General features: G+C 37.8%; 1 pseudogene; it reads left to right on the top strand.

Annotated features, from left to right (window-relative positions):
* Nucleotides 1–3,430: 3,430 nt before the first annotated feature.
* On the top strand, nucleotides 3,431–4,373 carry LOC109679141 (olfactory receptor 2F1-like; annotated as a pseudogene).
* The last annotated feature ends 2,461 nt before the right edge of the window (nucleotides 4,374–6,834 follow it).

The following is a 6,834-nucleotide window of genomic DNA, read 5'->3' as shown; positions in this document are numbered from 1 at the left end:
TGGCTTGGCACTTCTGTCTTAAAGCTTTCAATATTATCTCTTGGGTCTGTACACTGACTTTTTAAATATAATATGATATGTGGAGGTTTTTTTCTTTCCTCTTCATGTCTGTTTGGGATTCCAAAAGCTTCATATTCCTGAATGTTCACTTGTTCAAAGATTTGGGAAAATTTCTGCAATCATTTCATGTAATATGTTTTCTACTTATTTAGCTTACACTTCTTCTCCTTCTTCTATGCCAATGTTTCATAAGTTTAGTGTTCTAATGGTATTCTAGATATGTTGTAAGTTCTGTTCATTATTTCTTATTTTTTCTTTATTAATGTCTGAATGTTCTCATTTGTCTACCTTGTCTTCAATCCCTGATATTCTGTTTTCTTCTAAATACAGTCTATTGATAAAGTTTTCAACTGAGTTTATTATTTGACTTATTGGGCTTTTCATTTCCAAAATTTCAGTTGAGTTTTTCAGAATCTCTATATCTTTATTGAATCACTTTTATATCTTTCATTGTCTTCCTTATTTTATTTAGCTATCATCTTTAATTTTATTTAGGTTTTTTTTTGGTGTGCTGTTTGAATTAATTGATTTTTCTTATACTCAATCTTTTGAATTCTTTGTCCTGAATTTAATACACTTCAGTATCACTGGAATCAGTTGCAGTGGAATTATTAAGTTTTTGAGGAGTCATGTTGCCTATTTTATATATATCTATGCTTCTGCATTAAGATTTGTGAACCTGGAGCCACATTGCTGGAAGTTTTAATCTCCCATACTCTTTCAGTTGATGTATTCATCAAAGTCTGGGTTCTAGGATTGAGGTGCAGATTCTCACAGCTGGGCTGGGGAGTAAAACTCAGTAGCAAAACACCCACCTAGTGTGCTCAGGCACCAAATCCAATCCCCAGCACCAGCCAGAGAAAAGAGAACCAACAGCGGTAGCAACCACAACATGTAAACAGTTTTGCTATGGAAATATAGTAAAAACCAGTTGAAAACAATTACTATCACAACTCCAATAATGCCAGAGGAAAAGGGCACAAAGATAATACTGAGCTAACTATGAAGATACTAGCTGATAAGAGCAGGAATGGAACCAATACTATAGAGCAATATTAAAAAAGAGAAAAATAAATAAATGGCAGGAGAAATGAAGAACAGAAGAGAGAAGACTCAATTAAAGGTAAAATGAAGAAAAAAATAAAAATAACTGAAATCAAGAAAAATTTAAACTGTGGGAAATTGAAAGAGGAAGAAATAAGAGAGAGAAAAAAATGATGTAGCTTAAGAATTAAAGAGAAAAACTGGAAGGGAAGGAGGGAGAGGGAGGAAGTAGGAAGATTAAAATTTATTGAAGGCAGGGTGTGGTGACTTGTGCTTACAATCCCAGCACTTGGTGGCACAAAGATAGTGAGCCTGAGATCAGCCTGCTCCTGTAGAAAAAGAAAACAAACAGATCAAAATGAAATGAAAAAAGTGGATATTAAAAGAAGAAATGAGAGGAAAAGATAACAGAAAACAAAAGACAAAAAGAAATTATGAACTAGAATAAAAATTTATATGCAAATATTTAAATCAAATAAGTCTGTTCAAAGAGTCTCTGTAGAAAAACAAATGAAGACTATAACACACACACACACACACACACACACTAAAGGGAGTAGGGGGAAAGGACAAGTTAACTGTTTGGGCAGCAGCAAAGGATCCACCCTATGCTGAGTAACTCTCCTCTCTGGTCACTTTGGCTATATCATTTGGTGAGACAATAACTTGTGTGCTATTTGACCTTTTCTCTTTCCTCTGTGGTGGTCACTTAGTAACTAGAGGGCATGGTTCATTGTCTGAGCTAGTGGTAGTCACTCTCAGCTGCCCTGTTTGCCAGGACTGGGTGGGGAAGAACACAAACTTTCTGCTGGATGGGAGGCTCTGGTACCTTCAAATGTCTCCTTGTGGGGCAGGGCAGTGCTAGGGAGTTACAGCAATCTGCACCAAAGTGTGGCAGTGGTGGAGCATTCATATAATCCATCCTTCAGTTTTTGCAACTTAGCGCCCACATGTATTCACATGTAATAGCTTTTTGCACACTTCAAGAAATCTTTTAGATAGTTTCTCTGATTGATGGACTCAAACAGGAAGCAACCTCTGCTCTCCCCTTTGTTTTGTCTTACTATGTGAAGCTCTCAGTATCTTTGACTCAGTCTTTTCCCAGTAGCTATACCAGCTCTCTAGACTAGCACTCCCTGCATCAGCATATGATCCTTGCTGTGTGTTCCTGGAGAAAGGACAATGTCTTTGACTGTCAAAGCTGCAGACTCAGACAGGAGCCACTGAAAAATGACTTCCCACCACCTAACCATTAAGAAATGCCAGGAAAAAGAGAGAACCTTCCCAGGTCTGGTACGCTATGAAGATTCCAAGCCCCTCTCTGGTTAGGCAGCATTTCTGCACAGTGCTGAGACCAGTGTTAATTGTGTTTTCTGAACTTCTCATTCTTTCTTTTTTTCCTTTCAGCCGCCACCCTCTGCCATGTTGCCACTGTGCACCCTGCATGCTGGAGTGTTTTCTCACCCTCTGCTCCACCTTTCAAATTTCCTGATAATATCTATATATTATCAGAATATGCATTTATAATATATTTATATATTATAATATAAATATATACATTATAAAATCAGATATATATTATATATATATTATAAAATCAGATTTTTGTAATTATAACAAAATTCCAGAGATACTCAACATATGAAGAGGTAAGGTTTATTTTGGCTCACAGTTTTGGAGAGTTCAGTCCCTGACCCAGTTGGATCCATTGCTTTGGGCATATGGACAGCAGCACATCATTGAAGTGCATGGTGGAGCAAGCATGTTTACCTGGTGTCAGGAAGCAAAGGGATAAAGGAAGAGACAAATCTCACAATTCCCATCAGCAACACACCCTAATATTCTAAAGACCTCCAAATAGGCCTCATCTCTTAAAGGCTCCACTAGTTCCAAACAATATCACCTTGGGAACTAAGCCTTTAACATGTGGGCCATTGGGGGACATTCAAGATGGAAACCATGGAAGAGGAGTAGAGTTTAAGATTTTCTATTCCAACACTTCATTGACATCACCAGAGGTAAGTCACTGTCCTTGGATACTGAGGTAAGTCAGTAAAGATAAGTTTCCAAAAATTGCACTACATTATCTGCAGGTTTTAATCAACCTCTCCAAGACCACATAATATCCCTAGTAAAGCACTATTGTCTTTCTGATGCAAAATAAATATATTGTATGTTGGAGAACAGTCTGTTACTTGAGCCTCGTGATCATCTGAAACACTTACCTGAGGTTGGCAGGTCACATATACTATACATATACTGTGGTTCTTTGATTCAAAGTCTTTTTTTTTTTCTCTCTGCAGATTTATAGTCTTCACATGTTCAGATGGGACCAGATAACCCAATGTGGGTGAGTGAATTTATTCTCCTCAGTCTAAGTAATGCCAGGGACATTGATGTCTTTTGTTCTCTTTTTCCTGCTTCTGGTTGTGCACCTGAGGCAGTTCTGGGGAGCATTGTTCTTCTGACCATGCTGGACAGCCAGCTATACACTCCCATGTAGTTCTTTCTTACCTCTTCCTTGTGTAAGTATCTTATGCCACAGGCATGGTCCCTTAGCTTCTGGTGCATTTTCTTACAGACATAAAATGATCCCATCACCAGGTGGTCTAGTTATTTTTCTCTCTAATTTTGGTAGGATTGAGTTTGTTCTCCTGGCAATGATGGTCTATGGCTGCTATGTGGCAGTGTGTGATCCCTTGAGCTATTCTGCCATCATGTGTGCAGGACTGTGCAGGAGGCTGGCCATCACATCTTGTGTCAGTGGCTACATAAACTCCCATACAGACAGCTATTACCTTTCAGCTTCCCATGTGCATAAACAAGTATAGTGATCATATATTCTGTGAACGCTTATCTGTTGTCAGAGTGGCCTGTGTGGACATCTCCTCTAAGGACTTTGCCATCATGGTTTCTAGTATCATCCTTCTGATAACACCCTTCTGCCTGGTTCTCTTGTCCTACATCCAGATCATCTCCACCATCCTGAAGATCCAGTCCACAGACGGGAGGAAGAAAGCCTTCCACGCCTGTGCCTCTCACCTCACAGTGGTAGCTCTATGCTATGGCATGGCCATTTTTACCTACCTCTAACTCACTCAGCCCCTCTGTCCTTCAGGAGAAGTTGATCTCCTTCTTCTATGCCATCTTGATTCCCATGCTGAATTCCATGATTTATAGTCTAAAGAATAGGAGGTGAAGGGGACCTGGCAGAAACTATCAGGACAATTCAGGACAATTCTGGATTAACATTGAAGCTGGCAATTTGATGGCTTATGAGCATCACTGGAGAAAAGAGCTTTGTCCTTGTGCTTTCCATCCATGTCAACATGACAGGCATGGGTAACATTGCCTTGGCAACCAGGAAGGAAGGAGATGACATCCTGTGTACTGGTAATGTTCTGTAGGAGGCTGAGTGGTTAGTTGGGGTGTGGCATGTGGGTGTATTTTTTTTTGTCACAGTAGTTTTTTCAGTGGAGTTAAGCACTGCTGTCATACAGTTTCCTGCACTTACTCAGTTTCCATTTTGTGGATGATAGTAATTGATTTGTCATACTGTTTGTAATCACAAACCTATCCATTGATCATATCATGACTGGTAGTCCTTATTTACCTATATTTTGATTTTTTTTTTGGTGTTTACATTGGGAATAAAATGCATTTTCACATTTGGAGACATTCAAAATAGTGTGTGGTAAATGTAGTCACATGTACTAACTGTGAGTCAGCATCTGAAGAGAGTATTCTTATCATAGATGATTAAAATGTTTTTGTGCAGAAATTGCTAATGTGAATATAATGCTTTAGCCTGAGTGTTGGAGGAATAAGTGGAGAAAGATCAAATGGATCTTTCCCTACAGTGACAGCGATATATCCAAGACTATCTGTCCATAAGACTATTACTGGTGAAGGAAAAGCTAAATTTTATGTAATATTTTAGAATATTCAAACAGTTTGAGAAGAATTTTAGTGTGTATATAGTGGGTACTATACACACTTATCAAAACACATTGCACCCCATACAAATGCACAATTATGATTTATCAATTTAAAAGATAATAATGCAAAAATGTTAACATTTTTCAATGTCTAAAAAATTCACCAATTCATCCTCTGAATGTTTAGAAACAATATCCACACTTAAAATACTCAACAGAATGAAATATCAATGACATTGCTACTCTAAGAAAAGGCACACTCTTCACCCAAAGTTAATAAAGACAGTTCTAATATGTGTTTTTGCTTTTACAGATGGAATCCTCAAGGCTCCATATTAAGGATTTCTCTAACCCTCTTTGCATACACATACAACAGGGCCCTAGTCAACCTATGTAAGCCTAGGGATAGCAACTTAAGGGTATACCTCAAAAGAAAGGGAAGAAATAATTGAACAAGGTGAAAGGAACTGCACAATGTGATAAGGAAGGTGATAGAAGAGAAGAATTTATTTATACCTGCTTTTCTCACTCCTTTGAAATAATCTAAATACTCTTTTCCTCTGGGTTTTTTTTTTTTTTTTGTGGGACTGGGGTTTGAACCCAGGGTTTCACACTTACAAAACAGGCACTCTACCATTCGAGTCATGCCTCCAGTCCTTTCTCTCTCTTATTCAAGTCTATTAAAGCACAGTTTTATTATTGGTAAACAAGTTTACAAAAACTTCAGGGTTTAGAGTTGAAGCTTCATATAATTCCACACCCACTTGATTTTGAATTTCACCTAATCATAACACTATACTAAATTTTGCAAGATCAGCAGGTATCATGAAGATGTCAATGCTAGGATTCTAAAATTTTATTGATTCAATGAATATCAGCAATATCAGTAGATCTAGGCAATATCAGTAGAATATATACTACATGTCAGTTACAAAAAGTGTTTTTTGAGACTCGATAGTGAATATTACAGAGTCCTGACAACCAAGAGTATGCTCACACAGCAGGGATGATGGAAAATGAAGTGATTATGAAGTAGGGCTGTAAGTGTTGCAAAATAAGCCCATTGGGGTAACTGCAGAAAGTTTCCTGTTTAGAAGGTCCAAGAGCCAGTTATGGTGGTGAACACCTATAATCTCAGTAGTTAGGAGACAAAGGCAACAAGATAACGAATTGAACGCCAGTCTGGGCTATACACTAAGATACTGTTCCAAATAAATAAATAAATAACCCTAAAATGTCCAGGTTCAGACCAGAAAACTGAGATGAGAACAAGATATCTAGATGCAGGCAACCTCAACCAAGAAGAAATCTCTACTCAATTGCAGTGAAGGGAAGAGATGATAACGAAAACATATTTGACCACTTCATGTGTAGAACTGAAGACAGTGCCATACCTATCACCTACTTATTCTTTGTGGACAATATTTAAAATTTACTCTTTTAGCATTTTAAATACACAACACTATTATTAAGTAGGGCTACCATGTTGTACAATAGGTCACTAAAACATATTCCTCCTGTCTAAGTGAAACTTTGTGTCCTTTGAATAACATCTTCCCCATGCCCATCCACCTCTTCCCTGTCAGTCTCTGGTAGCCACCATTCTATTCTCTGCTTCTATGATCTCAGTTTTCTTAAAATTTGGGAATTAACTTTCTTATCTTCAGATGAGTAGAGATAAACAGTGGATACCGTGACTAAAGTCCTCACAGCCATGAAAGTTTCCATCATGCCTCAGAGAAGACATCCAACCAATTCTTTTATGGAAGCTTAAAAATCAGAAGATTCAATG

This window comes from Castor canadensis, chromosome 2 (assembly GCF_047511655.1).
Source record: "Castor canadensis chromosome 2, mCasCan1.hap1v2, whole genome shotgun sequence".
Lineage (NCBI taxonomy): Eukaryota > Metazoa > Chordata > Mammalia > Rodentia > Castoridae > Castor > Castor canadensis.
The sequence above is the reverse complement of the archived record's forward strand: the minus strand, read 5'-3'. Positions and strand labels throughout refer to the sequence as shown.